This window comes from Topomyia yanbarensis, chromosome 3, assembly GCF_030247195.1.
Source record: "Topomyia yanbarensis strain Yona2022 chromosome 3, ASM3024719v1, whole genome shotgun sequence".
NCBI classification, from domain to species: domain Eukaryota; kingdom Metazoa; phylum Arthropoda; class Insecta; order Diptera; family Culicidae; genus Topomyia; species Topomyia yanbarensis.
In genome coordinates this window covers 392,682,448-392,704,645 of record NC_080672.1, presented here as the reverse complement: position 1 = coordinate 392,704,645, position 22,198 = coordinate 392,682,448, and the positions used below count along the sequence as shown (strand labels likewise).

The following is a 22,198-nucleotide window of genomic DNA, read 5'->3' as shown; positions in this document are numbered from 1 at the left end:
GCCAAACTGTCCGGAGCTGCGCCCGGTGGAGTAGTACTGGGCAATGATGAAGCGCGAACTTCGGAAGAGCAAGAAGACAGTCAAAGACGAGAAGGACATGTTAAGAAAATGGAAAATCTGAGAAACTGGTACCGGATGACACTGTAAACACTTTGATGGAGGGCATCAAGCGAAAATGCCTTCAATTTTACACTCAAGGTTCCATCGATTAACTTTTCTTTTGATTTTTGAAGTAAATATATGTATAAAACTACCCTAAAATTTTGGTTTGATTTTAAACATTATAAGAAAATTGGCATGACATTTTCGGTGTCGCAATAATTTCGTGTTCGCCCTTTATGAGTGAGTTCATCTCGTTAACACAACGCACACACAAGCAACTGTCAAAATTCTCTTTGAAAGGAAATTCCGGACAAACCGTTACTCGTCAATCACAGATGTTGGTAGTAAACAAAAGAAAAAAGTTTTCTCTTTCATTAACTGCTGTGAACTGTATTCGACCAGTAACAGTTTGTCCGGAATTTCCTTTCAAAGAGAATTTTGACAGTTGGCTTTTAAGCCGTAATCATGTGTTTATCGAGAATTGTTTTGTTTTCTTCCAATTTCGGGTTTTCTTACTCAACCATTTTCCTAACGTGACATTTTTAACAATTATGTTACAGTGTTACGCTATTCAATGATTAAAGTGGGCATACACATACATTCTTTAACATCAATATCAGCCACTGTCTAGAAGTGTTTTCGTTACATGACCTGCGTTGGGCGCGTGCCATAACTTCGACAACACGGTGCGGCTCGGTCATCACGTAACGTCGTTCAACCTAGTGCTCTCAATGCGCAGCCAGCGGGAAAATGCTGTTTTTATAAACTTATATATTAAAACTTTTCTATCGCGGCCCAGTCGCACGTCGATGAATGAGTATTGTTTTGAAATTTCTACATTTTATCTAAGCACGAATAACCTGTTCGTCATCAGATCCAAAAGCCGAGTAGTAGTAAACAATGGGTTTGACGTTCTAGCTGCTATCGATTTCGTCTAGTATACTTTAGTTGGCGTTCCTCTGTTCTATTTGTATGGTAGGTAATGTACATACACACAGCAGGCTGTAAAAACAAGCGGAAAATAACTCTTCCGCTCGCTTCCGGCTGCTGGTGACGTAGGTCGGGTTACTCGCTTTTTGTGAATTATGTTTTGCATCTATAGGCTTCTCTTTGGATTCTACCACGTTCACCAGTAGGTATAGTATTTTACTTGAGGCCTATCGATCTAATTGTAAAATTCTTACGAAATCTTCCTTGCAATAATGTCCTATGCTTCAACAGATAGTGCGAATCGGCTCGTAGACAGCACCTTTGATGAAACAGCAGAGAATAACTATAATCAGCACTAGAGCATCAATCGGTAATTATTTGTGGTTTCGTTTTACACTGGTTTGATACCGAGAACAAGCTCGATTACCTGAAACTTTAATACATGTATGTACCGACAGTTTTTGCTGGCAGTCGAGTTTTTTTCTATCATTTCATACTTCTGTGGCTGCTGTAGGGTGGCTTTAAACAAATATTTTCCGCAGCGCGATGTAGATGTCGAGTGTAAATTTATTAGATAAATTGTAAATTGTCATGCATTGCCACAGATTCTGAGAACATTCGTCTTCTATAACCAGAGCATTACATATTCGGTTAAACCAAATTTATGCTGTACTTTACTAAACATCCGTAGGAGGTAGGACTAGCACGTCTAGAGACAGTAGGATTCGTAAGATTCAACATAACCTCGCTCGCTACAGAAAGTAATTCATAGTTAGGAAGATTAACCCTACCACGGAACATCCTCTTTGGGCCTTTAACGCCAGAAGGCTTTACTGAAAATATTTTGCAAAGTCTGTCTCTACGAAAGGTCTAACAACTGCATTGAATTGATGATGTGGCTAGATACAAAAAATTCGAGCCACCCTACTACGTGCGTTTAGCCACAGGTTTACAGCTCTTATCCATTTCAAGTCGTAGAAAAAAATCAAACGAATGCTACGGTTGATTGAACGAATGTCCGCCGTGCTGTTTACTACACTGGAAGCGGGATATTTCCGACAGGACAGCCGTAATAGAGAGGTTTTTCCTGTCCTATAGTTTAAATTTTTTTTTCTCAACAGACTCAAATGTAACTCAAAGAGTAATACGTGTACAGGGGGAACCCACTGTAATAGGGCCTGCCTCAATTCTGATTCTCGAGTAATTCGGACTTTGATATTTTCATAACCTCTATAACATAACACACACAGAATTTCACGTTACTCAGTTGCCGTTGCGTGGTGTTTGCTGAGGCTTTTCGTATGAAATAGTAAAATTTTTGTGCGGGATTGATTTTTCAAACCAATTAAACTATTTTGTTCATCTTAATTTTACTTTTGGTGAAACTTAACTGGGCTTTGTATTAACCGGAGTGAGAATTATGATATTGCTCCGATCCAATTCGGTCCTTTTGACAAGACACTTTATATAACAGACTTTCGGAGAGAAGAACAGTAAAACTAGCAACCATGAATGTAAACTGGCATCACGGAAGCTCCCATAAGCTTTGCATGGGCTTCCTCTTGTACTTCCCCTCTCAAAACCCTCTTCTTCGCTTCTGTTTGACTTGTTTGTGAAACAAAGCCCAAAATGGCACAGCATATAAAGCTATATTGCCAGTTAATCTTCGTTTATAGTCCAATGGACTTTACTTTCTGTGACTAACCGACGATAAACTCGCAGTGCCACAAAATTGGTCCACCACAGCACGAGTAATTCGCCCAATCAAGGTGAAAAAAGCGAATTATCTAGCACTCGGTGAAAACCAACATGTCGACACGTTGAAATTTTCACCGGAAGTCCTCAAAACCCTCATGCTCGTTTGGCTGCACTTTTTGACAGTTCGTTTGGCTGCAATTTTTGACACTTCGCTAGTCTGTATATAAATTGTCTGTAGACATAAAGTGGCCTGATATCGCAATAAACCGACTGAGGAACAAAAATGTGTCGAATAAAAAACTAGCGGCTCCCTTTACCACTGTTTCCTCCCGATTGAGTTCTACAAGATGGCGACATGAATGAAGCTCATGTTTGACAATTCTCGGTAGTTTGTTTACTTCGTCAGTTGGGTGAGTTTTAGTTCAACGGGGGGTGCTTTTGCTTTCGAACTCACGTCACTCCTATGTAAACAAACCACCGAGAATTGTCAAACGAAGTTCATTCGTCTCATTTTGTGGGGTTTTGTCGATTAGTGTAAAACCTAATGATACTTTTCAACAAGTACACAGATTACTATGATCTGATTCGATAGTCTGGACAGGTTGTTCATTTTTACTCTGATACACTGAAAATAATCGACACAATAAAACACACACAATTAAACATCACTTTCATGTGCGTTCTCATGTTAAAAAGTAAAAGAAATGATTTCCCTTTGAATTTCACATGAAAATCCATTAAAAAGCATTTCATGTGGTGTTTTAAATTAAATTCAAACCAATTCCACGTGAATACGACATATTTATCCAGTGAATGTTCAATGCCATGCTATTGAGTCGTAAAGTATGAACTTTACACATGACTTTCGTATGAAAAACGTGTAGTGCATTTCTACATGTAAAATAATTGATTTCACCGATTCTTCTGCCAATGAAATCTATAAGTAAAACAATGTGATATTCACGTGTAATTCATTTGGAAATTTTAGTCAATGGTATTTCTTATGATGTTGATGTGCTTTTCACACAATGTTCGCATGAATTTCGTTTGAAAACCATATTTCTCACACTCGAATGGATATTCAAGTGGCAACCGTGTGCATTTCATGTGTTTGTGGATTGAAATAATTCAATAGATTTCCACATGATGTTAACGTGTTAAGTTTTTTCAGTGTAGGCGACCAAAGAGAAATCAAAAATAGCAAAACAACAGTATATATTCTGAGTCTTGCTGTTGATCAATAGTTGTATTGCTTATGTTAAAAGGTCCAGCGAATCGATTGCAAATAGTCAAAATGTCTGCACGAAAAGTGTAAACCCGTTTTACCCAGTCGGCTTCAGTCTCTCTTGAAATATTGAGTCTGTACAACTCTCGACAAACATATGATTACGGCTTAAAAGCCAACTGTCAAAATTCTCTTTGAAATGAAATTTCAGACAAACTTCTACCCGCCAATCACAGATGTTTATAGTAAACAAATAAAAAAAGTTTTCTCTTGCATTAACTACTATGAACTGCGTTTAGCCAGTAACGGTTTGTCCGAAATTTCCCTTCAAAGAGAATTTTGACAGTTGGCTTTTAAGCCGTAATCGTATGTTTGTCGAGAACTTTACACATTTATTATGGGAAGAATTGGGGTAAAACGGATACATACATTTCGTGCGGTCATTCCAACTATCTTCGATTCCTCGGATTATTTTGCGTAACAATTACTACTTTTGATAAACCGGAATCATCCTCTTTCTGAAATGTACACCCGTGCTTAACTTTCCACTTGAGTTACGGTTTGCTTTCAAAATATAGAGCCAGGATTAACTTGGAACTTAAGTTGTGCGAAGCATTGGGGTAAAATGGGAAATTATTATAACTATTATCAATCGATTTTCTGGACTTTTTTACATTAGAAACTAACTTTGGTTAGCCGCATTCAACTTTCTACGAGTTATATATTTAACCTTGGATATAAACTGAAACAAATAGCGGAATTGGTGCTAAACGAGCATGGTGGTGTGCCGTGGGATCATTGTAAATGCCAGTAATCAATTTTCAGACCTTTTTCTATAAAACACTCCTTATTTGGTTGATTTAATTTATTTAGCCAGCCTATTAAAAAGTCGTGTTTTGGGAACATTTTTTCCCACTGCACAACGGTTACGATACTCATTGTTCTTTTTACTTTACTTTTATATTGTATGCCTTCTCTGAACAAAAAACTCTTATTTCAATTCTTGTCGTGGTGATCTGTCATGATGAGTGAGATGCAGAAGAAAGAAGTGGTGAGCTACATGTGGTGGCTATTGACTTCCGGACTTTTCGCCTAAGACCGAGTACATATTTGTGATTTGAAACATTTACTAAACTAATACGATAATACCATTAAACAGAAAATTCTTTGCACACCCAACACCATTATCTGAACCAAAAATAATTACCAAGTTTGTGGCAGCTGTTCAGTAAACTACTTCAAAATCTACAGCCAGCACCATCATTAAGTAAGCTCAAACTCGTAACCAGTAAGGGCAAGAAACAAGAAAAAAAATCAGATTCTCGCGAACATAAATTTAGCAACCACGATGATGACACGGAAAAGTGTCGGCGAAAACATGTTACGTAACGATCTAGCTTAGTCCCCCTCCCCCATATATCATAACATGTCACAACTTGTCATACCCCCTCCCTCCCCCAAACACGTTACGTAATTTATGAATGGTCCCTATTGTTAACAATCGTATAACAAACAATAAACACGTGAAAAGGGTAAACAGAGCTAAAAGCGATAAAAGCGGTTTTACTGATATGCGAGTTCATTTACACACGAATTAAATACCTTCGTATATTTATTCATATATCACTAACTTTACTGATATGAAGAAACGTACACGTACCTTTCCTTTCAATCGAATATCAATTACTCAATTACTGAATCGCAGCGTAGTCAATCAATCACAATTAACATAATGTTGCCAGTAGCCGAATTTTGTCGCTTCCAAGGCCATAATGTTCAGATAAGTTTGAAAACGACGTGACAGCGAACAAACATCGACAGGCAATGGCAGAGAGCGACTGAAATGTTGTTACTGGTCGGATCTACTAGTCATTGAGAATATCGCTTCGATTTCATGTCTTCATTATGACAGCCTCTCGTCCTGTATTTGTTCGTTGTGGAAAATACAATGAGAAAGATGATCAGGAATCACTACTAAAAGAGAAAAAAGACAATCAATTGGATTCGACTCAAGATCACCTCTTCTATTTTTTCTATAGGATTCTATATTTTCTTCTTTCGGTTTGAATAAAACGACATCTGTTCTAATCTTGAGGGTGATTGTGGAAAAAATTTCACATGAATCGGTTGAATTGCAGTATTTTAAAATCGGAGAAATCTAAGGGAAAGTCTCTTCGGCAAAGGGGAAGTCAGTGCGATATGTTCTCTTCCATATTTATTGTTTCTAGGGATTTTGGTGGTGTTGTCAGTGCAATCAGTCTACGATATTTATGAAAGATTGTTCTCACTTGTCTGTCAATAGTGCCTAACATATTGTGTAAAAGTTCACAAAAATCGTGAGTGTAAAAAAGTAAACCCTTGATACTACGTTTCGTAGCGGAACTTAACCTTCTGTTTCGACAGTTTTTGCAATCGATTCTCATTGTATAGGACAATTGCAGAGCTAGCGCTATGATCCTACTGATCGCTCAGAATTCTTCCTAGCTGGAGCTTGAACATACGACGATGATGATTTGTGAGGCCATCGCCTTACCCTCCGATCCACCAGGTTGGGGTCTAAATTTGCTATAATTTCAAATCAAATGCCAGATCAGAAGATTTAAAGCAAATTTCGATAATCTCTTTGTCCGAACATCCGCTTAGATTGATATTTTTCTACTCATTTCGATTTAGTGTCTCCTACACCTTATAGACGTTTAGACTAGAATACCTTGCTTTTTTATTTTAAATTGCTTTCACTAAGAGCTTTCCAAATTTTCATTTAGTGTCGTTATCGTGATATTTTAATAACGAGTAATGTGATTTATGTTCATGATTTCAGGAAATTTGCCATGATTTTCATAATTTCCATTCATGTTGTCGTGATATTTTATTCACGAGTAGAGATATATGTTTATTTATGTTCAAGATTCCAGGATCTTATTCGCGATATTTGATATTTTTGTCACGAGTTATGTGATTTATGGTCATATGACTCAATTATCTTAATTTCTGTTCACGTTATCGTGATATTTTATTTTAGAGCATACTTTCGAATTTAACACACTGAGAGCAGGTTTCATTTTCTGTCCAGACATCACACTGAACCTTATCAAATGTGAACGATGTTTGAGGTCCTAATTGTTTTCAAATATCTACTGCTCGTACCTATTACTGGTCGCTAGTAGCTGGACATTTCATAAAAAGTACCTGCACAGCTAGAAAAAAATCGTGTAAATTTACGTGTACCGTAAACCGGGGTGACATTGATCACTTTTCGAAGTAATCATTACATATTTTAAGACGCAACGCATTTTTTTCGAGTTTAATATTTTTAAACCATGTACTGATGTACGGAGAACAAGATTTGATGGTTTTACCTAAAATTGTCCGTTTACAGCTATTTTCTCAAAAATGATTTCAAGTTGAAGTCCGTTTTCGTGTTCCGGGGTGACTTTGATAACCTGCATGTTCACCCACATTAAGTTATCGATGTCAATGCTTTTCATTGTAAATGTTTGTTTAAACTAATTCTGGAAAGATACTCATTGTTGAATAGATGTTAATTAGTATTATACAAAGTATTTCAATGTACTGTAAAATTCGAGTAACCAAAATTCGTATAATTTGTGTCCAACTAGAATAAAAAATTCAGAAAAATTTTAAAACTGCTAAAATTGTTTTGTTTCAGAGTTTTATCGATGTACAAAAAGTTTCATCCATTTTAACACGTTGGAATATTGAACAGTAAAAAAATGTTGCGAATTAAAATAATTTGAAATTACTGCCAACTAGTTTCACAAAAAATGTATTAAAAATAAACAAACTCTTAAAACTACATTTAGCATATCCCAATCTAAAGGAAAATAAAAACTCGCTTGTAATTTATTACTCTTGCTCAAATCTGAGATTTATTTGTTTTATAAAAAATAGACACTTTATGAAGCTTCGTAAAAATCAGGTGAAGTCAAATTTCGTTTTTTTGTAGTTTTGTACCCAAAAACCGAACAATATGCTCAAAAACTATAACAAATCAGTATTTTATAAGTTTAGAGTAAAAATCAATTCAAATTAAAATGATTCGGTAGACTATTCTGGTTTAATAAGTGATCAATGTCACCCCAAGGGGCCGTTCATAAACCACGTAGACTCATAGGGGGGACGGGGGGGTCTAGCAAAAGTCTATGTTTGTCTACGAGGGGGGAGGGGGGGGGGTCTTTGAAAAAATCTACGTAGACTTTTATTTTTTGTTATTCTTGTATTACTAATTATAAATAGGATTTAAAGAGAGTTGTATTCAAAATATCGGGCTAGTTCACTGTTGAGGTAACTACTCGTTAAGCGACCACTCAACCCAGAACCCACGATTTTTTGGACCACCTCACACGTTGTTGTTTCTTGCGTATATTTTGACATAGTTTTGATCTAGGAATAATACAAAATGACAGTTCTAAAGACGATCGCTCAAAATACCTCTCGACGGAAGATTTTGACTGTGAAATCATCTGAGACGCCACTAGTTAGCAGACATGCATGGACCATTAAATGCATGAACCATAAAAAGTTCCAAAATGATCAAAGTTAAGCATTAAAACCATCATTGTAACAACAAAACACCCGATTTTTAACAATAAGTGGATTATTTTTTTTTTACTTTTTATAAATTGATTTCGGTGGTTAAAGCAGTAGTGTAGTTAAACTTCTACAACAAAGTGTTTAGTCGAGTTAATCAGTTTCTCTTGCAATCATTTACACTGATTTCAAAATCTTTAAACACCCGTTAAATTTTATGTCTTGACCCTACGGAACTCCGTGCAAACCGGAGTTAAGCTTTGATACTCTGCGATAATACTTTCAGATGACATGGCTATTAATTACAAAAATAAATATTTTTGGGAAGATTTGAATAGTTTCGTTCCCTTAATCAAATAAGACAATTTAGATTACCTTATTATCTTAGAAATATTGAAATTTGTTCACGAAAAGTGAAATTTGTGTACATGTTTGGTTTATTATTTTAGTCTAGATGATAGTACACATCGACAGTATTATTTTGTAATTGTTTCTTATATTTTAACAATTTTGAATGCACCAGTAAGGCCCAAAAAGTGTTTAGCAATTCTGCATTGTTGGTGTAGGTCGCACTTCGGTCAAAATTTGAACTAGTTATAGCAATATATCTATTTACATATACTTGAGTGATTAACCTTGAAAAGAAATATTCCGCTACACAAACGTTGGAAAGCATCTTGAATTGGCGTCAATTAATTTGATCAGTCATAGACAAAAAACCTTTCTTTAATATTTAAAAAGCTTGAAATAAATCTGAACACTAATTTTTATTTGAACATTATAATGTGCTTTTTGCTAACTTCACATTTCCCGCGAATAAAAAAATTAAAAGTCACGATTTTGGGAATTTTTTTATTCGTGAGTCCTATTACTATACGTAAATCTTATCGATTCACACTTAGGTACGTTGTTCTACATTCATAGATGTCTGGTCTCATAACGTCATCGCTCTCCAAGTATCTGTTTGTCATAACCTCGTTTAAACGGAACTAACAACGGGAACATGCAAGTTACTGTTACACTTGTGCACTCTGACGGGTGCTCAATGCCCACCGAATGGCCATGAATTCAATGCTCGCTCGCTCGCTTAGTTGACTTAGGTGATGGGTAGAATTGTTTTTGAATGCCCGAGTAAATTGTAAAAAAAGCTGATTTTCAACTTCCTCTTCCCAGGCATAGCTATAAAAAGTAACGTTTTATCGATAAAAATTTCAGACACATTAGCGCGCCATTTCTAGCACCCTTTTCGAAAAATGTAAAAATGAAATAAAACACCCATCATCTGCTTATTCATGCTGCGACGATGATGCCGTAAAAAAACTGTGTGTCAGTTGATTTTCCTTTCCGTGCCCATTGTGCTTTATTGCCACTTTTAATAAGTGCGCTGTAGTCGCGGTCACGACCGACTGGCGCTCGGAATAAGGGGCCCACTGGATCCTGTTCTTTCCCTAAAGTGTACCAATCTTTTCACCGTTGCGATGTGATCTGTACACATATATGTACGTATATAAATATAGTATGTATGAAGACAGCTGCCATTGAAGAATGCAGTGCAATAAGATGACAACGGCAATGGAGAACCTTTTCGTGTCGCGTGTTCTTCCTGGTGGCTTAGTACCAAAAATGGGAATTACGCGACACGCCAGTCTGCAACCATCCTTTCCCGGTTCGGTAACCTCGAACGGCGATGGTATTTCCAGCCAAGCAGGAAACAATATCGTATTTCCGTGGTTAGTTAATTATAGCGAGAGGAGACACGTAGTGCCGGGAAATAACACTAGCCGTGCGTATTATGAGTCTTTACTGAGGAATAATATTTAAATTAAAAGAATTAGAAATTTTTAACCGATAAATTTACTCTCATTATATCTTTTCTCCACTTTATCACACAATTCGTTATTGATTTTGGCCCTTTGGAAACTATAGGCATCGTCTCCGACCAACACATATGTAAATCAAAGGCACGTGTGCAAAATTTGGTTCGCGCCCCAAAGTATGCATACGGCTTGGTCTCAGGACCAGTTAGGATGGCCCCGAAAAAAGGCTCACCCAGCTCATAGTTAATAGTTATTAATGAGCGAAGATCCTTCCATCAGACACAAATTGACTCGGTCTGGGTTCAAGGTTTCGAGCGTAAATACCTAAAGACAACCAGTGCGAAAGAAAAAAAAATAACCAACCGTATACAACATGTGTTGACAATACAACATACATATAATACGGAAGAGAAAGCGCACTCCCTTTCTGTGCTGTCACCATGTTGAACCCCTTGAGGCAAAGTGTCCTTTCGCGTGTGACGTACATACATACAGGGTGCCGAACAATGCCAGAGGTTTATTGATTTAATTATTTATTTTTTCTTCCGGAACATCATCGAAATGGTTGAAAGAATCGAGCCTCTGATCAACCATTTGGCGTCGACGAAGACGGTGAGGGCATTATTGTTGAACAGACAATTCGCCTACACACTGTAGATAGTCAGTTCTTGACAACAGTGTGACGGAGGGTATTTTCGGAGAAAGTATCCAACTGGGTTGTGATTTGAGGGAGCGGTTCTACATGATTTAAGCATGAGCTATGACAGAACTCAAGTTGCGTGTGCTGCATGTTTTAGTAGTGAAAGGCACTCCCATGTTAGTTTTTTTTTATTTATTTGTTATATTTACAAATCACACTAAGGCAACAAAAAAGTAATAGTCCCAGGCTTTCTCAGTACATAAACGTCAGAAGAAAAAAAAACCATATAATTATTATTATTCTCGCTTGGGATAGTCCAAACTGTGCGTTGACACGATACAAGGCCAACTAAAAGGCGAACAACCTTCACCTTTGCGATTGGTGCCGTGTTGTGTTGTGGTTTTTTTTTTGTCGATATTGAACAAGAAACGGCAAACTCACGTGTAGAGAGGGTTTGTTAGGAAATTCCCATAGCAGGTGGAAAATGGAAATTATGTATATGAAAATTATACACCATGAAAAATTGATGCATGGAAAACATGAGCTGATAAGGCAGTGATTATGTAGTCAATCTCTATATAAGCACTTGTTAGAATGTGAAAAAATAGTACAGTTAACATGTTTTTCACTTGTTTGCATTGATTTAGTGGGTTCTTGGCCCTGCTGGTTCGTATAAAAACAAATTGTATTTTACGTCGGTGTAACATTATCGATAGTTTAATAGTTTTAAAACGCATTTAAAATATGCACTAATTTCAATAAGCTTCAAGAGTACTTGCTCTTGTTCAACCAGATTAACTTTTGAACCGGATTAGACTAAAATTTTAAGTGAGCTTTATCATATTTTAATGCAGCTGTTTTTAAGCTGTGTTTAAGAACATCGCCTCGAAGTTCAAGAATCAGGAATCAGTAGCGAATGGTTCACGTTCCCCATGTTGATCGGAGATTTGTCATCATTTTCCAGATGGAATCATTCTTCCTGAAGAAGTCCATAAAACTTCGTATGCTATCCATGTTAGAACTTTTAGTTTTAACTTGATTTTTTTCACTGATTAGATGTATTCAATAAAATTTTATCGTGGTTTTATTCATTAACATCGCATGATGCCAATCATCGAACAAAATGCCATATTGTAAAGTATACATTTTTTCAGAATAGTGAATAAAAAAACTTTATTATTGTTCACAACACATCCATGCGTGTTTGAAGGCATGCCGTTAAGGATTTATTTGTATTTGTATTTGTATTTGTGAGCATATAAATTCATCTGACAAATTGTCTTGATGAATAAATAGTATACCACTTGAATAATTCTTTCATAAGACAATTCAATATCAATTCATCAAAAGGGCTAATGAGATTTTTGTAAACAAGCTTATTTCGCTCATTACTCCGCTGTCGAGTTGAATTTCATGAAAGATACACATGAATCAACATCTTTACCCTTGGTAGAATCATTTTCAAATATCTTCTGTATTGATATTATAACAAATTAAGAGAAATCAGCAAAACAAAAGTTTGTTTACAAATTTTATTAGCCCTATTCAAAAGTTGATATGGAATTCCTCCTAAAACGGTCATAACCATGTAATATAGCAAGCGTGTTTATCATGGCACTTCTACATCTATGTTGAGAGTGACATAAATTTTATGCTGGACTAAATTACAGCTTGCTGGTTTTGATTATTTTGACAGTGATTTTATCCAGGATTGTAAATGAAAAGTGGGGGCTTTTACTATGTAACGGTGCGGTTGTCAAATTTGAGTAGCGCAATAGATTAAAATAAACACACTGAACACTCGCCATCTCTATAGTGTGTTCACCATTTACTATCAGTGCCATTCCAATCGAGCACGAGATTTGTCAATTCGATAAAGTTTCGCAGAAATATTCTTCAAATTGTGTACCGAAAACTAGGAATAGATCTCTTGAGATGCATTTTTAAAAATCGACGAAATTAAATATTTACTTTCAAAATAGAAATTTGAAATGCATTTTGCGTTGCGTGTAAGACGTCAAAGCCCTGCCACAAACTAACTCTACTCCAACAAAGTTTCGAACGGAGTAGATCACCGTAAGACGCTTATTGACCAAATGTTTCGGCAAAAGAGTGAAAGTTGATGCAAAAATGAAAATGAAATGCGTTTTTCTTTTAAATTGGATTCAAATTTGTTATGCATTTCTAGAGTGATCTGCCCTAGACCGAAATGCATTTGTATGAGCTTATTGTTTATAGTACTAAAACGCAGATGGACTTCCTTTTTTGTAATATAATGCGAGAAGTTGTTCTTAAAATTGTTGCAACGGCTGTTTTTGTCGGCAAAGTCAATGTTTGTAAACAGTAAAAAAAAACAAATCATTACAACCCTCCCAGGTAATTTAGCCACTGTAAGTGATGTATTCTTCTTCACACCTAGAAATAATGAAAGTCCTTTTATTACATTGCTGCTTTCAATATTAAAAATTACCATGCCGTTTGAATCAACTACCAGCTTTTATTTAATTTTCAATAATGACCTAATTTTCACAAATGATCTAATTTCGATATTTACTTATTTTTCAAACGAACGTTATTTTGTTAAATGTATTTCCTAGCAGTCACCAAATCGTAAATCGTTTTAAAAATGAAACAATTAATGATTAATGAGCTTCTTGTGATTGACAACTGCATCAGCACGCACAAAAAAGCTCTCACCTTTATTTACCATCTTGATAATCATCCTGGAGAAACGAGAAAAACAAACCACATCATCCTGTCAGCGGTTGTTCAGAAATTCTTAAAAGTTATTAACCTGCAAAGACGAAATAATTCTTTCTTGGTTCTGCTTTGGGTCAAAAGAAATTGAGGGAGAATTCCATTTCCAAATGGTAGTTTCGAAGTAACTTATTTGCACTACAGTTACTATATTACATGCAAGTAAACAAAGATTCGAGCTTCTGATGACAATTTTATAACTCCTTAGTATAGCTCATGCCTTTCATAAGAGTAATTATTTTAAAGAGTTTTTAATATAGACATTCCAAAACCTGAACACGTGCAATAATCTACGACAAAACTGTATTATAACTTAATTTCTTGTTGTATGTTAGTTTTATTCCAGTTTTAACCCATTATATCCTAGCGTATGAAATTTCATGCGCAGGACTATCCATCGTTTAAGGCGTATATACTGTGGAATTTTGACATCTAACTGCTTTATTATTGCACTAATGGAATCATTACACCGCATACTTCATTGTGAAGTAAGACAGATGCCAATTTTTGTCATTTTATTTACATTTTTTAACCTGTATTGTTGAGGCAAATGGCGGCTGAAAAGTAAGCAAAACATTTGATTTAATTCTATTAAGGAATCCATTAGACGTTTGTTTGACAATTCAGCGGTGGGTTCTGTCAACAAGTCTGCTCCTGCGAACAGAAAAACTCGTCCGACAGACAACTAGCCCGATTCGTTTGATGTTGGATCGAATCAACGATATTGTCGGACGTCACACCTCTCGGAGTAACGTCAGAATAAGTAAACAAGAAATAATCAGCTGATCAGAAACTTCTCATGGATTGCCTAATTGTTAGGATTAGTGCTAATAATTCCATTATGTGACAAAACGTTGTCACAGGTGTAAAAGAAGTGTTGTCTATCAAAAAATTCGATGAAATATGCGAAACAACTTAAAATTTGTTTTTATTTAAGCGGACGAAATTTTTGCATGAGATATTTTCAATCTCAAAACCATTTTAAGCGGTGATTTTGTTTTTCCCATAATCTTCGATTTTTTTATGGAATTGAGGATATCACTGCATTTGGCTCACTTTTTGACTCCTTTGGGTTATAATGGGTTAACAAAGTATATAGAACCGTTTCACAACCACTATATAAACTTGTAACCTAAAGCTTTATCTTGGAAGTCATAACATAGTTTTATAGTAAAATTTATGAAAAAATGAAATGACAGCTGCATAGAACCATTATAAAATCACCGGTTTCAAGGATTCCTTCATAAAACCAGGATAAAACAATGATAAATCCCCGAGGCATTTTAATTGTTACTTGTGAAGGATAGGGGAAGTGGTAATGTTAGGGATAAGAAAAATAACAACACAGAGGCCATAAGCAAAACGGAAGTATTCTTCACTCCCAAGGAACGCAAAGAAACTTCTTGATGAGCGGATATATCAACGCTCCCGAGGGAATATGGAGATAATAGAACGACTAAACCCCCAGCAGTTTATCAGGGCTGGTGTAACACGTGAGTAGTATGGGTAGTACTACCCGCAGTTAGAAATATTGTTAAAGACTGGATATACAATTTGTAATTTTTTAACAATAATTATTTGAATAAAAATTGAAACAAAGAGAAACACTAGTAGGCTTTTTATAAGGAAGACAAAAGACATACACAACAGGGATTGATTCTAACATCAGTAGCAGAGACCGTATCAGGGAAAATGAGAAGAGGGCGTACAATAATGACAGGGAAAAATAGCAAATTAAACTTGCAGATTTTTGACGAACGGAAGATCACTGTCAGGACATCATGAACCGGATCGCCGGATGGCCTCCTTGGATTCGCTGGGAACTCTTGGGTTCAGATTTCCAGGTAGCCAGGCCCATGCGCAGAAAATGCCCATGGGGAGGGTTTTGATTTTTCTACGTTTTTTTTATAAAAGACGTTAAACTTTGAAGATTTTTTATGAGACCTGAAGGGCCGAGTATTATGTACCAATCGACTCGGCTCAACAAATTGGGTGAATGTCTATTATCGAGAAGGAATGGAATTGGTTAGTGGTAGTGTCTGATTGGTTTGAAGTAGTTAGTCCTATCTACTAAACTTAAACCTCTTGTATCTTGCCATCCTCATCCACCAAGGCCACCGTTTCACCGTAAAAACATTGTTTCTAAAATCGTGAATAAAGTACCATGAATTCTGGAACATTCACGTTTTTACGTTGCGAAAACAGGACTATGAACAAAATCACGTGCTTTATAATTATGTTCAATTTCGCTTCAGTAACGCTCTCATAACGCTTTTATAAGTGGAAATATTTGTTTTGGTTTTGTGAAATTCAGTCACGGTTTCCTTGTCATTACCAAATAGATTTTCTGTACGTGAACTAGTTTACAACTTTATGATCATTAATCGTAGTAGAGTTAGTTATTCATAAATAGTTCGCAAAATCAAAACATTGTGGATATTTTCTCGTGATCTATTTTATCAAACTCGGAAGCATAGATATAAGTTTTTTATAAGAAATATATAGTTTTAAAAGGTGTCTGTATGGTGTATACCGAAGATAAGAAATAAATAAATAAACAATAAATTATCTGTGATAGACTCAAACCTGTACTGCAGAAATTACGAATACCACGATGAAACTGCTGATATCATGTCACATTCGAAAGTAAAATATCACGAAAAGATGAACAGAAATTACAAAAATCGCGACTAAGGTCCTGACATAATAAACATATATCACACAACTCGTGACAAAAATATCAAAAATCGTCACTAAGATCCTGAAATAATGAACATAAATAAACTACTCATGACTAAAATTTCACAACATGAACAGAAATTATGGAAACCACGACAAAGTTCCTGCAATCATAGACATGAATCACATTACTCGTGATTGAAATATTCAAAATAGTGACTATGATCCTGAAATTATGAACATGAAACGCTTTACTCATGACTGAAATATCGCGATAACGTGAATAGAAATTACGAAAATCGCGACTAAGATCCTGAAATCATGAACATAGATTCCGCCACTCTGACATAAAATCGGATAGTAAAGTAAACCAAACATTCGAATGTAACTAGTTTTGTGGAAACACAAATAGTGTCATGGATACGAGGTTTATTATTCATAATTTTAGGAACTTGGTCACGGTTGTCGTAAATCGTTCAGTTCACGAAATAACCATATTTTTTTATGAATTTTTGAACGGATTTTTTCCATGTAGGCACTACTGCAGTGGAGATTGTACTCATGCTCTTTTTATTTTGTGTTAATCGTTCATGTTTTTTCCATTGATGCTTTTTCTTGCTTGCTGTCCAACCTTCTCGATATATCTGACCTGCTCAGACCTGCTGCCGAGAATTTCTCGGCGGCGGTATTTCTCCCGATACCGATGACCATTTTAGCGAGCCATTTAGCTGTCAGTCACTCCGACGAAGAGATAATCGGCTGTAAAATTTCTGCAGATAACGATGTCTTGATTTTCGCTGACATCTTGCTTTTTCCTTAGATCCCGTTGCTAGCCCGCCGACCGACCTTTGCTGTGTAGCTGATCTACTCACAACTAGTGCTAATATCGAAATATGCCGAAACGTGAACCTGCCCAGAAATGCCGACAAACATAACTTACATCTTTTTCCAGCCATCTTTGTGAGGTTTCTTCCGTGGTTTTTTCAACGACTTGTTTCTAGAGTGACCGAACTCGAATGACACGACTCGCAGTATAACCTGAACAGGAAGTTAATAAATTTTGCATGAGTATGAGCATGATGACCGTACAATTCGTAGTTGCTACTCCGTGATTGATCAGAACAAGCAAAATTGCAAGGATCAACGAATGGGGCCTGGGAGTAGCTATCCATCCTCAATGTGCACGTTTTGAGAGTTCTATACGTTCAAATGTCAATAACGGCGCCGGCCACGTTCTTACAGTCATCGGGGAAAGAAAGGAATGTTAGTGTAGCAAATGTTGTTATGGAGACCGTGTATACCTCTGCATCTCCACGTTGCCACCGAAAGGAGTTTTTGATAGTAGGATGGAGAAAAGAGTTACACAAAATTCACCTTGATAAGTGATGCATGCATGATCTATGCAACTCTCATAAGTGTTATCATGTGTTTATTGCTCTGGGCAGCCGGCTGCCGAGAATTGGATTGATTTATCGTTTGTTGAATTAATTTGGAAATGTCCGGTTTGTAAAAAAGCAACTTCAACTTCATATTGCCAACAGTCGGGAGTGTTGCTTATTTTAATAGAAGCAGACGTATGTGAACAATTTTATCATTCGGTGTTTTTTTATTCCGGCAAAACACGATATTTAAAAACAGAATTCAATACTATGAAAAGCGATTTCCTTTAGCGTCTCAATAGATCTGTCGAAATAGATGCGGTAATAACTATGTAATTGAAGACTTCGCAATACAAGCACTATTCATTGTATATAAAATTTAGTATTTATATAGCAAAAAAATGACAATAATATGTTGATTTCTTTCTCCGCGAACAATTGAATAAGGTACCGAGTATTATTCGCGCTCGTTGTTACTCCTCCGGAGATCGCGTAAATGGCTCACTGAACTAATGGCCGCTAGTGCTTAAAGATGGTATAAAATAACCACTAGCGAAATACCTGAAACGACCAGCTTTTTATGTCGAATATATAATCGAAGACAGTAATTTTTACACTAATTACTAGAACAAGATTGAAAACAATAAGAACAAAAAGAAACTAACGTGTCACCTTTTACGTCAATAATCAAGCTAGAATATTTTTAAACTCATGAAGAAATATGGTTAACATGACAATCAATAATATAGTGCATGCACTACTTCAAAGCAAATGACAGTATTCAATATAATGAGAACTGTCAATTCTCAACCTTCATATATGATTCAACAGTCATCATTTCACTCAGGCAAGATCAAGCGTATTCTTCACGCACAATACCCAGTGGATTAGTTTCCTGGTTGGTCAAATAAACGCTGAACAAACATCCTGAACAGGAAGTTAATAAATTTTTAAAAATAATTCAAAACCCTCGTGGGAGAGGTTTGAACCCTTAAAACCCTCCGCTTGCGCACGGGCCTGCAGGTAGCTGTTAGCATATGTAAACCAAAAGAGAGGAGATAACTAAATTTGGATATCTATCGTGTTTAACCCTTCGGCCCTCGCGCCGTTGTATTTTGTACAACACATTCCGAAACTCTAGCGAAATCTTCTTCCAGCACCAGTAGCTAGAACACTAGGGACACGACCAGACAACATGTTTAATGTTGCGATAACCGTTACTACAAGCGCAGAGACCGCTCTCCACGGTCTCGATACGCCGAAGATGCGCATTCAACATACAATGATTGAACATGACCCGAGATATCATCCGAAGGAAGTTACGACCTTCGTCCATCCCCGTTAAACCAAGGTTTGTTGATACCTTTGGGATTCCTAAACTTCCATTGTCCCACGAAATGTGTCAATTTTCGACGAACGTTACGGAGATAAGCGCATTGCAATGCTTAGTGCGAGCATCTATGCAGTTAGATAAAACAATACGTCTATCGTTTGAATGTAGATCTACATTCAATTACAAGGATTCTTGGTTTCGTGAATTCCGCTCAAAAGTTGAATCGAGTACACAACGTAGGGTCCAGCCACCAGACGAAATATTGTTTTTCTTGTTAATCCGTCGACGAACATGTGCCAATAACCTCGTTTTTCAGCTTTCATCAAGTTTTTCATGTGAGTTTCTAACGTCGCGTATATTCGGAAAATTTCGAGCGATCCGACGTTCAGAAAGGACTTATACGACTTTTGCGCGTAAAATTCTGTGCACTTTCTGCCCAATTCTGTCGATACTGCAATACTATTGTATTTTTTATGTGATCGACTTATTCTCAGAACTGCACGGCAAACTGTCCGCGAATAAGGCTTATGAAAATCTAGCTTCATCAAATCATTCCCTGGGATTCCATGCAATGTAAAGGAATACCTTAATCTGGTGAAGGCTATATGGATCGACAATAAAATGGAAGTCTTCTGCCATCCAACTTATCTCCTCCAATTTCTGTGTCAGCCAGGTATAGTTTTGTTCGTTATTCGGAGATAACCGAACACTTTAAGCCAAGCCCACTGAAACTGGGGATGAAAGAGTTCGGAGGGATTGAAAAGATGAAGATGAAGATCTTTTAACAGATCATCCTTCAGCATATTCCAAAACTAACCTTTCTCCAACCTTGTTTGCACTAGATATGTATTGAGACGCGTAGACTCTATATAATGAGCACCTCTGTGATAGTGCTCTTTTCTATGATTTTGATTAACAAAATTTACCCATTTTTAAGGGATTAGAAGAAGCACGCGTCTCGCAACTGTACAAGTATTCACACCTGATGTTGTGGGAAGTGACTCAATTTTTGATTCACCGAAAAGGAGTGGCAACGATCTGTACGGTTTGATCAAAAAGAGGGGAAATTTTCATTCACGCGTGGAAATTTACATAAAAAAGAGTGGAAATTTACATTCAAGCTAAGTCGACACAATTGAGTCCAATTTTGTATAATCGCTTATTCAAAATTGAATTATTACACAGTAGAACCGCCAGAGGGTGCTATATATAGTCGTTTAAATGATCAAAGACGATATACTTAAGATTAGATAAACGACGGTTCGATCTCGTTGGGTATATGCACAAATGCTGAAAGTTTCTTCAATACCGGGGCACTTCAATACGAGCAGTGAGGTGTTAGCAAAGACAGCTAATTGAACCAGCGTAGCCATAAGCAAAGATAGTAAAAAGTTATAAGAATTCAAAATGTACATAACACTCACGTTTCCGTTGGTAAAATGAATTGTAAATCAATTTCTCCATACCCTATACACAACCGACCCAAGGTGCTATACCAACCCCACTGAAAGCATAAAAACCTACACTGTACGGCAGGTACCTGTAGAAAACTACGCTGTTCGGCAGGTACCTTAACTAATTTGCAAAATTATTCGGGTCTCCAATTCCGACTAAGAAACCTCGAATTAACCATTGTCTCCATTAGATCGTATCTACCACAGCTATGGCGCTGGGATGGACTCGCCAAGTCTCCAAAACTAAAAAAAACGAAAAAAACGCATTGTTTGTATAGACCTCCAACTGGATTCAATGATGACCATATTGAGATGCTCGGATGACACACAAAAGACTGTGGCCGTGCAGTAACCTCGTTGCAGATGTGCGCGATATGAATTATTAATCAGCCTTGTTTTCCCTCTGTGTTGGCATGTTCCATTCTTGGTCAAGTGACGTTACTATCGATCACCGCCGACAACCAGTCAGCCACGGGGCAAGGTTCTCAGCAGGTTTTCGCGAAAGCTACTGCTTCCTAAGAACCTGATGGGGTCTGATAGGCGCTTTGCAAGCATTGTAAACAATAAATTTAACGGTCCGGTGACAACCAACCGACCATTGCGTGCTAGAAAACGACTTTCGTTCAGTCGATCAGCGCAGAAAAAGCGATCTCCCGTACCATACCCTAAACGTACGTATGCCTGCCAAAAGTCTCCTGAGCGGTTCTATTTCGCGGTATCATGGTTGAATGGGTGGATGGCTATCAAAAGCCGGTCTCGATGGAATTGAATTAAATTGAATGGATTTTGCTGTTGTTCGTTTGCGCTTGCGTGAAACGAATTATTTCACGCTTTTTAGGATACAGCCCATCTATCGGCCACGCGACGAACGACCCGTGGGTGCTCAACGAATTAGCTAGGTAGTTTCTTTCGCTATGCACAACAGATTCGCGAGTAGCACTTGTTGGTAACTGGTACACGCTATGCCAAACTTGTACAGCGATTGTCTAATTTTTATACTAATGCGGCCTTCAGAACGGGAACAACATTTCGGATGATTTTCACCCAGAAAACCATTTTAACGAAAGCACTAATTTTCACAAAAATATGCTTTTAAACTACCTTTCTTATCACATGAAAGAATTCATTATCCGCAAATGTACTTTTTTAATTTATATAAAGCATTATTCAAATTGTCAATTCAGATTCTTATGACCCTCAAATAATATAATATATTGCGTCACATCAAAGTATACATGTTGTTTTAAGATTTTTTGTCTTTGATTTTGTGGTAAATAATACTATTTAGCCTTATTGTTGAAATATTCCCGGGCCATTAAAAACTAAAAAAAGGTCGCCAGTTCTTGTTTGGAGACACATTTGGACAGATTTGCACAGATTTTCAAATAGACTGCGAAAAGATTTCAAGAAATATGACCTTTAAGTTTCTTCGTATCCACGGGTCTCGTCCCAGGTTGTAGCCATATGGGTTTGTATCTTTGACTGTCAACCCAGCCAACGGAAAGGAATCAAGGTGCTTGGAATGAAGGTATGGCCATATTAATTCAATTTCATCAAATAACATCTATTCATCGTTTGATGTACAAAAAATAAAATGGAAAGTTCGGCTACGTATCTTTGATGTTTGCTACAA

At 36.7% G+C, this 22,198-nt stretch overlaps 1 protein-coding gene across 5 annotated transcripts in view; it reads left to right on the top strand.

Moving 5' to 3' along the window:
- The window catches only part of LOC131693015 (uncharacterized), a 146,376-nt gene that overhangs the window by 106,938 nt on the left and 17,240 nt on the right, over positions 1-22,198 (top strand). The gene's annotated exons all lie outside the window — the stretch shown is intronic.